This window comes from Halichoerus grypus, chromosome 1 (genome assembly GCF_964656455.1).
Source record: "Halichoerus grypus chromosome 1, mHalGry1.hap1.1, whole genome shotgun sequence".
NCBI lineage: Eukaryota > Metazoa > Chordata > Mammalia > Carnivora > Phocidae > Halichoerus > Halichoerus grypus.
Window position 1 is genome coordinate 121,962,612 of NC_135712.1, and position 12,565 is coordinate 121,975,176.

Below are 12,565 nucleotides of genomic sequence, written 5' to 3' on the forward strand. Positions count from 1 at the left end.
CAATCTAAAAACAACAAAATCAAGACCACAAAGACCAGATTTCCTAATTATTGGACACAAAATATATAAAATAAGCGTGCCTAAATATTTAAAGAAATGAAAGAGGAAATTTAATTTGTGACTATCAAAGAAAAGACCAAGAAAGAGGCATGTTCTAAAGAGAACCAAATAGAACCTCCAGAAATAGAAATATAGTAATTGAGGTTAAAAAGAATTGATGAACTGGAAGTTGATTCTGAAAAATTATCCAGAATGCAGTGCAGAGAGGAAAAGAGGTGAAGTAAATGCATTAAATCAGAGTCCTAGAAGGAGAGAACTGAGCTAATGGAGAAGCAGCAATATTTAAAGAGATAATAGATGAGAACTTTCCTGCATTGATTAGAGACAAGAATTATGATATTAAGAAAAATTAAATCTATGTTTAGGGGCGCCTGGGTAGCTCAGTCGTTAAGTGTCTGCCTTCGGCTCGGGTCATGATCCCAGGGTCCTGGGATTGAGCCCTGCATGGGGCTCCCTGCTTAGCGGGAAGCCTGCTTCTCCCTCTCCCACTCCCCCTGCTTGTGCTCCCTCTCTCACTGTGTCTCTCTCTGTCAAATAAATAAAATATTTAAAAAAATAAATCTATGTTTAGACACATTATGGTAAAACTACAGAATTCCTAAGAAGAAGAGAGAATCTTTAATATAGCCAGAGAGAAAAGAACAGTTACTTACAAAGGAATGACAATTACACTGGGCTTGGACTTAGGTGAGACAAGAGAAGTGCCTAGAGTATAAGATTTAAGGAGACCTTCACTGTCCAGTTCAACAACATAATGATTCAAAATACTTAATGGGAGAGGAGTGGCTTTCTCCTTTAAGAATAGGAAATTACTACTTTTTAACTTTAAAATGATATTTATGGAAACTGGCATTGCCAAAGAGCTGTAATATATTGTCCCTTATAGCTTCTGCCAAGTTGTGCTTAAGGAAAAGGGGCTAAAATCCTCTAGAAAGTACTTCTGTAGTTGTAGGAATGAAAAGATAAGACACGTACCAACCAATATGAAGGAGGCTAGAAGGTTTGTAGATCCAAATTTAGTACAAAATTTGTTAAATATCCCTGAGTCAGAAAAATTTCAGCATGTAACAAAAAAGAGAATCTCGAAGTAAAATAGAATGACATAGTCTACTCCAACCCAGAAGTAAAATGAGGGTTATTCTAAGGCAGGGATAGCAAATACTTGACACGTATGCCACCATGTTCAAGTCCTCTGTTCACGCCAAATGCCATTAATTAACTGTAGCACCCCATTTCTCAGCTCAAACTCTGTCTCAAAAGCTGACAGGAGTTACCAAAGGACTCAGGATTCACTGATGTATCTTTAGTACCTAGGACAGAACATGGGACCTTCTTTGTGCTCAGTAAATATTTGTGGGCCATGAATGAATTGGAGTTGACAAACAAGATTAAACCTATTTGCCATCACTATCAGGGCAGTGATTAATAATAATGAATAATGATATCTAGAAAGATAACTTTTTTGTCCAGTTCACCTCTCCAGAATAGGTGAGTTCTGAGAAGTTAAGGCCTCCTTGTCTGGGAATGTGATGACTCACTGGGACAAGCTGAGCATAGAGGAATGGCCTGGTGTGTTTGTGGATTGTGCATGAAACTGAGAGGTAATTCTTAAAGGTGATGTCTGTAGGGAGTTTTGGCTGGCCCCTCTTCCTCCAATTTGTCCACTAGTATCCTCCTTTGGGAATCAGACTATCAGGGCCAGTGGATAGATGGAGACTAGTGGATGTGAACCAGGTTCAGGTTCTATCTAGCAGGCTAATTGCAGTGCATGAGTAGGAGTTTTTCTTTCCTAGGCTTAATAAGGGCCTGAGAACTGGTGATGAGGGAGTCATGAGTTGAGAATCAGAAAAGAGCTCTGACCCTTAGAAATTTTTATATCCTCTCAAGGAAGGACAGCACCCGCTTATGTGAGTATTTCTGGAAGGACTTACCCATCTCCCTGACCAGGATGGCTGAGGGCTCCTTGAGGCTGAGGAGCTCTAGCCTTTGAGCTGAGTTGATCAGAGAGAAGAAAGGTCCCATTTTGACACTTTAGCCAGAGACTGACCACTTGCTTTGTGATATTCCACTAGACCATTAGTCTTGAGATTGCTATGACTTAAGGTCCCCAGCTGGATCTGAGTTCCAAAGAGTAGACAAAGAAAGCTCACAATACATTTAGGGAGACTCAATAAACAGAGGGATCCAAGACAAGCCAAAAATCGAAAACAGGAAGTCCTAGTTAAATAGTATTGCTGGGTGAGTCACACAATGCTTGCCCCCAAAATATACAGCAATTAGAGAAGTTTAATTACAGCAGTGAAATGAATTTGTAGGAGTAAGATATTAATTAAAAGTAGTAAGATGAACTGAGTTGAGAGTCACTATAGATAATCAAATCAGTAGTCTAGAAGATTAAGTGGAAGGAATATCTCATATAGAGCAAACATGCAGAAAGGGAAAAGATAAGGACTCAGAGTACAGAACCAGAAGCCCTAACATGAAAACAATGAGTTCTAGAAGAAGAAAAAAGGAATGCATGGAGAAGTAGTAATTAAGTAAATAATAGGGGAAAAAATCCCTGAGCTGAAGACAGACCATAATCCAAAGTCTGAATCTAGAATGCCAAATTTCAGGCAGAATTGATGATGAAGGATAGATACACTCAGGCACATTGTGGGAAAATTCATGAACTTCAAGGATAATGAGAAAATCGTACAAACTTCTAAAGAGAGCAAATTTCTTACAATGGAAAAAGAATCAGAGAATTGGACTGGAAGACAGAGATAGTTCTATAATGTCTGTAGAACAGAGAAAAAATGCAATCCAGGGATTCTATCCCCAGCCATGATGTAATTTACTTATCAGGGTGAAAGGAAAATATTTGCACAAATTCAGGAATTCTGAGTATATACCACCTGCATACCAATCTGAAGAAAATATTTGAAGAAGAATTCCAGCCAAATGAACAGAGCAGAGACTTACAATAACAGAAGATGAAGAAGAAAGACGAGTGGTGAGCAGTGAACCATGCCATGGGTATAGTGTAATTTCAATGGGGAATAACAGATTGACAGGTAATGTTTCTAATATAACTACCAAATAAGGATTTCTAAATGAAAAAGACATACTATGAGAGAACATATAATTAAAATCTGGAACTAAAATATTAAATTATCTCAGCAAAACCTAAGATTTTAAATGTGGGAATAAAACCACTCTAATTTGACCTTCCATTCTGGAAGGAGGAGGTAAAGAAGTAAAACTTATTTTGAGTCTCTTCATATTGAGGAGGACAGTGGTGGAGATGAGCACATTGTTAGTAGAAGGAGCTGGTTTTCTACAGAACAGTGTAGAGAAATATGTTTGATCATGAGTATCAGCAAAGTGCAACAAAAGTGTCTGATAGAACTTACAAATTAATAGAAAAGAATAAATGGTAATCTGAACAAATTAAAACTAATAATGAAAAGTAAAAAGAGAAAATGACAAATATACAAAGAGTATATCTAAACTTGGAAGGAATAAAATTAAGTACATCAGTTTTTACCCCAACTATGAATAAGCAAAATTATCCTAGTGGGAGATAGATAATACCCAGATTGGGTTTGAAAAACAAAGCCCTATATGTTTTTTGTTTTCTTTTATAATAATTTTATAATTTTAAAAATATTACCTTATTACATTTAAAGTAATAAAGAATACTTGGGAGGAAAAGGGAGGTAAAAACAACTGAAGGCTAATGACAGCAATTGTTAAAACCAGATAAGGTGGAATATAAGAGTAATTAGGATGAAATAGGATGAAAAAGGGTGAAAGGATGAACAAGGATGTTCTATAATGATAAAGGTAGAATTTTTGAAAACCGTGAAGATTTATAAATCTATATATACCAAACAATGTATCAGCTAGATAAATATAGAGATACAATTTTAAATTCATTTTTAACACTTTAGTTTGGAAAAATTTAGACTTACAGAGGAGTTACAAACATAGTACAGAGGGTTCCTGTCTACCTTCCATCGAGCTTTCTCTACATGACCATGGTGCAACTGTCAAAAACAAGAAATTAACATTGACACAATACTATTAACTATAGACTTTATTTAGATTCTCCTTGTTTTTCCACTAATGTCCTTTTTCTTGATGTTTGAGCATAATATTTAGCTGTTGGATTTCCTTTGTCCCCTCCAATCTGTGACAGTTTTCAGTCATTCCTCTTTTTTTTTATTTTGACACTTTTGAGGAGTATTCAGCGGGTATTGTGTAGAATGTCTCCCTATTTGGGTTTGTCTGATGTTTTCTAATGATTAGGCTGAAGTTATGGATTTTAGGGAATGCTACCAGAGAGGTACGTTCCCTTCTATTCCCTTTTCAGTGGATAATATCAGTGGCTAAATGATGTTAATTTGTCTTATTACTGGTGATACCATGTTAATCCTGATCACTTAGTTAAGGTGATGTCTGACAGGTTTCTTAAATATAATATTACTGTTTTTCCCTTTAAAACTCATAAATAGGGTGCCTGAGTGGCTCAGTTGGTTAATCGTCTGCCTTCGGCTCAGGTCATGATCTCAGGGTCCTGGGATTGAGTCCCACATTGACTCCAAGCTTCTCCCTCTCCCTCTACCTGCCAGTCCCCCTGCTTGTACTCTCTCTCTCTCTGTCAAATAAATAAAATCTTTATTTTTTTTAAGATTTTATTTATTTATTTGACAGAGAGAGACAACGAGAGAGGAAACACAAGCAGGGGGAGTGGGAGAGGGAGAAGCAGGCTTCCCGCAGAGCAGGGAGCCCAATGCGGGGCTTGATCCCAGGGCTGTGGGATCATGACCTGAGCCGAAGGCAAACGCTTAACGACTGAGCCACCCAGGTGCCCCTCAATAAAATCTTTAAAAAATAAAATAAAACTCATAAATATTTGGGAAGGGAGATACTTTGAAGCTATGCAAAAATCTTGTTTTACCTTAAATCTTGCTTCACCTACTAATTTTAGCATTCACAGGAGGATCTCACCTGCAGCAATTATTACTATGGTGTTCTCATGGTGATTTTCTATTTATCTTATTCCTTTTACATATATCGACTGGAATTCTTCTGTAAAGAAAAGTTACCCTTTCTTCTCCTATTTATTTATTTAGTAATTTATTTGTATCAGTATGGACCCTTGGATATTTATTTTATTTTCTCATGTTATAAATCTAATACTATCATTTTGCTGAAATGGTTCCATCTTTCAGCCATTGGGAGCTCTTCCAGGTTGGCTTGCTGTGTCCTTTTGACATGACTCCACTTTTTTTTTTTTTTTTTTTAATTTTAGCACTTCCTTAATTTCTGGCATAATAAGATATTCATCTTATATTTTCTCTGCTTACCCCTTGGATTTTTCCAAGGAGTCTGGTTGCTTTTATTGGAGAATGTCATTTAAAACCAAGATCTGGGCACTAAGTGCACTCATTGCTACTGGTTTGTCTCTGCTTCTAGACAGAGCTAGAAAATATATAGGTATGTACTAACTAACCTATGCATATGCGCACACACACCCCTACATTTAGATAGCTAGCTAGCTAGCTAGATTCACTTGTTGAAGGACTCCTGGGTTTCCAGCTTTTACTGATTAGGAATAAAACTTTTTTTTAAAGATTTTATTTATTTATTTGTCAGAGAGAGAGCACAAGCAAGGGGAGCAGCAGGCAGAGGGAGAAGCAGGCTCCCCGCTGAGCTGGGAGCCCAATGTGGGGCTCCATCCCAGGACCCTGGGATCATGACCTGAGCCAAAGGCAGATGCTTAACCAACTGAGCCACCCAGGTGTCCCAAATAAAACATCTATAAATGTTTATATGCAGGTTCTTGTATGAACATAAGTTTTAATTTTACTGATACATACACACACACGCTTTTTTAAAAATATGAGTTCTTAGGGCACCTTGGTGGTGCAGTTGGTTAAGTATCTGATTCTTGGTTTCAACTCAGGTTATGATCTCAGGGTCATGAAATTGAGCCCCGCATTGGGCTCTGCACTTAGCAAGGAATCTGCTTGAGATCCTCTCTCCCCTTGCTGCTCCTGCTCATGCTCTCTCTAAAATAAATAAATAAACCTATAAAATAAAATAAACAAAAATATGACTTCATACTAATACTTTCAAGTCCAGTCTAGTACCAGTGGGTTTATTCTAGCATTCCCAGGTTGCTTATACTTTTCTCCAACCATGAGAAACCTGCCTTTCATTATTTACAATGTATTTACTTATTTGTTTTACATGTAAAATATTTTCAGAATTGCTCACCCATATGCCTGAGAGAAACAAATTCAATGCATAGTCATTTGGGTCTCATTTCACTTAACAAAATGCCTTTAAGATTCATTTATGTTGTTAGATCAATCAATCATTTCATGTCTTTTTATTGCTGAATGATATTCTACTGTGTGGATGTACCACAATTAGAGCACATTATTGATGTACATTTCTTTTTGTCTTTAGCCTTACCAGTATCCAGTGAAAACATCCTTTTGCAAAGTTACTTAGGTCAGTTTCTGTTGTCTTACCCCATTCAGTGTAGCTAGGTCATTTATTTGTAACATGGTTAGATTCATTTGTGATAGTCTACATTTTATCTTGGGTCTCCCTGGCATCTTGGGTTCATTTTCTAAATTTGCAGGTAGTAGACTCACTCTTGTGGTGTATAGTTCTTCGGGACTTGACAAATGCATACAGCCATATATCTACAACCACAATATCATACAAAACAATTCCACTGATCCAAAAATTCCTTGTGCTGCCCCTTTGTAGTTAACCACCCTCCCAACCCCTAGTAATGATTGATCTTTTTGAGTTCTCTGTAATTTTGCTTTTGAGAACATAATATAAATGGAATAATTCAATGTGTAGTCTTGGGTCTCACTTTTTCACTTAACAAAATGCACTTACGATTCATTCATGTTGTTGGATGAATTAGTTGTTCTTGTCTTTTTACTGCTGAATGATATTCTAGTGCATGGATGTACCAGATTTTTTTATCTGTTCACCTGTGGAAGGACAGACACCTGGATTGCTTTCAGTTTTTGACAATTATAAATAAAGCTAATATAAACATTTGCATACAGGTTTTGTGTGAACATAAGTTTTTATTTCACTCAGTAAATACATAGGAGTGCAGTTGCTGGGACAAATGTTAAGTGTATGTTTAACATTATGTGAAACAACCAAACTCTTCCACAGTGACTATGCCATTTTCCAGGTCTATCAGCAATGTGTGTTTCAGTTGCTTTGAATCTTTGCAAGCAATTTGTATTGTTAGTTTATCTTTTGTTTTTGTTCTTAGCTATTCCATTAGATGTGTAATAGCATCTCATTGTGTCTTTAATTTACATTTTCCTTATCTCTAATGATGTAGAACATCTTTTTATGTGTTTATTTGCCATCTCATATCTTCTTTGGTAAAGTGTTCAGTTGTTCTGCTCATTTTTTAAATTGATTTTTTGTTTACTTATTGTTGAAATTGAGAGTTCTTTATATATTTTAGATAGCAGTCCTTTGTGAGGTATGTGATTTAAAATATTTTCTCCCATTGTGTGGTTTGTCCTTTCAGTTCCTTAATATTGTCTTTTGCAGAGCAAAAGTTTTTAATTTTGATATTAAATTTTTCTTTTATGGATCCTGCTTTGGGAGTTATACTTAAAAACTCTCTGCTAGGTTCTCTTACATCAACCACCTAAGAGTCCCACTGTAAGAAGCAACAAACTTTCCTCTTCTTCTCCACCATCTGCTCAGCAGCCACAAAGCAGCAGCCATGCATGAATGCATGTCCATCCATGTTGGCCGGGCTGGGGTCCAGACTGGCAATGCCTGCTGAGAGCTCTATTGCCTAGAACATGGCATCCAGCCCGATGGTCAGATGCCAAGTGATAAGACCATTGAGGGAGGAGATGACTCCTTCAACATCTTCTTCAGTGAGATAGATGCTGGCAAGCATGTGCCCAGGGCAGTGTTTGTAGACCTGGAACTCATAGTCATTGATGAAGTTCACACTGGCACCTACTGATAGCTTTTCCACCCTGAGCAGCTCATCACAGGCAAGGAAGATGCTGCCAATAACTATGCCCAAGGACACTACACCACTGGCAAGGAGATCATTGACTTTGTCTTGGACTGCATTCAGAAACTGCCTGACTAGTGCACAGGTCTTCAGGGCTTCTTGGTTTTCCACAGTTTTAGAGGGGAGACGGATTCCGGGTTCACCTCTCTGCTGATGGAACTTCTCTCTGTTGGCAAGAAGTCCAAGGTGGAGTTTTCCATTTACCCAGCCCCCCAGGTTTCCACAGCTGTAGCTGAGCCCTAAAACTCCATCCTCCCTACCCACACCACCCAGGAGCACTCAGATTGTGCCTTCATGGTAGACAATGAGGCCATCTATGACATCTGTCGTAGAAACCTTAATATTGAACGCCTAACCTACACTAACCTGAATAGGTTGATAGGTCAAATTGTGTCCTCCATCACTGCTTCCCTAAGATTTGATGGAACCCCGAAAGTTGATCTGACAGAATTCCAGACCACCTGATGCTCTATCCCCACATCCACTTTCCTCTCATCATATTTGCTCCTGTCATCTCTGCTGAGAAAGCCTACCAGAACAGCTTTCTGTAGCAGAGATCACCAATGTGTGCTTTGAGCCAGCCAACCAATGGTGAAATGTGACCTTCACCATGGTAAGTACAGGCCTTGCTGCCTGTGGTACCGTCATGACATGGTTCCCAAAGATGTCAATGCTGTCATTGCCACCATCAGGACCAAGCATATCATCGTTTGTGGACTGGTGCCCCACTGGCTTCAAAGTTGGTATTAATTACCAGCCTCCCACTGTGGTACCTGGTGGAGAACTGGCCAAAGTATAGCGAGCTGTGTGCATGTTGAGCAGCACCACAGCCATTGCTGAGGCCTGGGATCACCTGGACCACAAGTTTGATCTGATGTATGCCAAACATGCCTTTGTTCACTGATATGTGGGTGAGGGCATGGAGGAAGGAGAGTTTTCTGAGGCCCATGAGGACATGGGTGCCCTTGAGAAGGATTATGAGGAGGTTGGTGTGGTTTCTGTTGAAGGGGAGGGGGAAGAAGGAGAGGAATACTAAAGTTAAAAATGTCACAAAGGTGCTGCTTTTATAGGGAAGCTTATTCTATTTTTTTTTATTATGTTATGTTAATCACCATACATTACATCATTAGTTTTTGATGTAGTGTTCCATGATTCATTGTTTACATATAACACCCAGTGCTCCATGCAGAACGTGCCCTCTTTAATACCCATCACCAGACTAACCCATCCTCCCACCCCCCTCCCCTCCAGAACCCTCACTTTGTTTTTCAGAGTCCATCGTGTCTCATGGTTCATCTCCCCCTCTGATTTCCCCCCCTTCATTCTTCCCCTCCTGCTATCTTCTTCTTCTCCTCCTCCTCCTCCTCCTTCTTCTTCTTCTTCTAACATATAATGTATTATTTCTTTCAGAGGTACAGATCTGTGATTCAACAGTCTTGCACAATTCACAGCACTCACCATAGCACATACCCTCCCCAATGTCTATCACCCAGCCGCCCTATCCCTCCCACCTGCCACCATTCCAGCAACCCTCAATTTGTTTCCTGAGATTAAGAATTCCTCATTCAGTGAGGTCTTATGATACATGTCTTTCTCTGACTGACTTATTTCACTCAGCATAACACTCTCCAGTTCCATCCATGTCGTTGGAAATGGCAAGATTTCATTCCTTTTGATGGCTGCATAATATTCCATTGTAGATATAAACCACATCTTCTTACCCATTCATCTGTCAGTGGACATCTTGGCTCTTTCCACAGTTTGGCTATTGTGGACATTGCTGCTATAAACATCGGGGTGCACGTACCCCTTCGGATCACTACATTTGTATCTTTGGGGTAAATACCCAGTAGTGCAATTGCTGGATCGTATGATAGCTCTATTTTCAACTTTCTGAAGAACCTCCATACTTTTTTCCAGAGTGGCTACACCAGCTTGCATTCCTACCAACTGTGTAGGAGGGTTCCCCTTTCTCCGCATCCCCGCCAACATCTATCGTTTCCTGACTTGTTAATTTTAGCCATTCTGACTGGTGTGGGTGGTATCTCATTGAGGTTTTGATTTGGATTTCCCTGATGCTGAGTGATATTGAGCACTTTTTCATGTGTCTGTTGGCCATTTGGATGTCTTCTTTAGAAAAATGTCTGTTCATGTCTTCTGCCCATTTCTTGATTGGATCATTTGTTCTTTGGGTGTTGAGTTACAGAAGTTCTTCAGAGATTTTGGATACTAGCCTTTTAATTCATTCATTCATTCATTTATTTATTTATTTATTTATTTATTTATTTGAGAGAGAGAGAGAAACAGCATGAGAGGGGAGAGGGTTAGAGGGAGAAGCAGGCTCCCCGTTGAGCTGGGACCCCGATGAGGGACTTGATCCCAGGACCCCAGGATCATGACCCGAGCCGAAGGCAGTCGCTTAACCAACTGAGCCATGCAGGCACCCTAGATACTAGCCCTTTATCTGAAATGTCATTTGCAAATATCTCCTCCCATTCTGTTGGTTGTCTTTTGGTTTTGTTGACTGTTTCTTTTGTTGTGCAAAAGCTTTTTATCTTGATGATGGCCCAATAGTTCATTTTTGCCCTTGCTTCCCTTGCCTTTGGCGATGTTTCTAGGAAGAAGTTGCGGCGGCTGAGGTTGAAGAGATTGCTGCCTGTGTTCTCCTCTAGGACTTTGATGGATTCCTGTCTCACATTGAGGTCTTTCAACCATTTGGAGTCTATTTTTGTGTGTGGTGTAAGGCAATGGTCCAGTTTCATTCTTCTGCATGTGGCTGTCCAATTTTCCCAACACCATTTGTTGAAGAGACTGTCTTTTTGCCATTGGACATTCTTTCCTGCTTTGTCGAAGATGAGTTGACCATAGAGTTGAGGGTCCATTTCTGGGCTCTCTATTCTGTTCCACTGATCTATGTGTCTGTTTTTGTGCCAGTACCATACTGTCTTGATGACTATAGCTTTGTAATAGAGCTTGAAGTCCAGAATTGTGATACCACCAGCTTTGTTTTTCTTTTTCAACATTCCTCTGGCTATTTGGGGTCTTTTCTGGTTCCATACAAATTTTAGGATTATTTGTTCCATTTCTTTGAAAAAAGTGGATGGTATTTTGATGGGGATTGCATTGAATGTGTACATTGCTCTAGGTAGCATTGACATCTTCACAATATTTGTTCTTCCAATCCATGAGCATGGAACGTTTTTCCATTTCTTTGTGTCTTCCTCAATTTCTTTCATGAGTATTTTATAGTTTTCTGAGTACAGATCCTTTGCCTCTTTGGTTAGATTTATGCCTAGGTATCTTATGGTTTTGGGTGCAATTGTAAATGGGATCGACTCCTTAATTTCTCTTTCTTCTGTCTTGTTGTTGGTGTATGGGAATGCCACTGATTACTGTGCATTGATTTTATATCCTGCCACTTTACTGAATTCCTGTATGAGTTCTAGCAGTTTTGGGGTGGAGTCTTTTGGGTTTTCCACATAAAGTATATCATCTGCAAGAAGTGAGAGTTTGACTTCTTCTTTGCTGATTTGGATGCCTTTGATTTCTTTTTGTTGTCTGATTGCTGTGGCTAGGACTTCTAATACTATGTTGAATAGCAGTGGTGATAGTGGACATCCCTGCCACGTTCCTGACCTTAGGGGGAAAGCTCTCAGTTTTTCCCCATTGAGAATGATATTTGTTGTAGGTTTTTCATAGATGGCTTTTATGATATTGAGGTATGGACCCTCTATGCCTATACTCTGAGGAGTTTTGATCAAGAAAGGATGCTGTACTTTGTCAAATGCTTTTTCTGCATCTATTGAGAGGATCATATGGTTCTTGTTCCTTCTTTTATTAATGTATTGTATCACACTGATTGATTTGTGGATGTTGAACCAACCTTGCAGCCCAGGGATAAATCCCAGTTGGTCGTGATGAATAATCCTTTTAATGTACTGTTGGATCCTATTGGCTGGTATTTTGGTGAGAATTTTTGCATCCATGTTCATCAGGGATATTGGTCTGTAATTCTCCTTTTTGATGGGGTCTTTGTCTGGTTTTGGGATCAAGGTAATGGTGGCCTCATAAAACGAGTTTGGAAGTTTTCCTTCCATTTCTATTTTTTGGAACAGTTTCAGAAGAATAGGTTTTAATTTTTCTTTAAATGTTTGGTAGAATTCCCCTGGGAAGCCATCTGGCCCTGGGCTTTTGTTTGTTGGGAGATTTTTGATTACTGCTTCAATTTCCTTAGTAGTTATAGGTCTGTTCAGGTTTTCTCTTTCTTCCTGGTTCAGTTTTGATAGCTTATACATCTGTAGGAATGCATCCACTTCTTCCAGATTATCTAATTTGCTGGCATAGAGTTGCTCATAATATGTTCTTATAATTGTTTGTATTTCTTTGGTGTTGGTTGTGATCTCTCCTCTTTCATTCATGATTTTGTTG

The 12,565-nt window shown here is 39.0% G+C and overlaps 1 pseudogene; it reads left to right on the forward strand.

Moving 5' to 3' along the window:
- The first annotated feature begins 7,831 nt into the window (after window positions 1–7,831).
- On the forward strand, window positions 7,832–9,173 carry LOC118528528 (tubulin alpha-1A chain-like; annotated as a pseudogene).
- The last annotated feature ends 3,392 nt before the right edge of the window (window positions 9,174–12,565 follow it).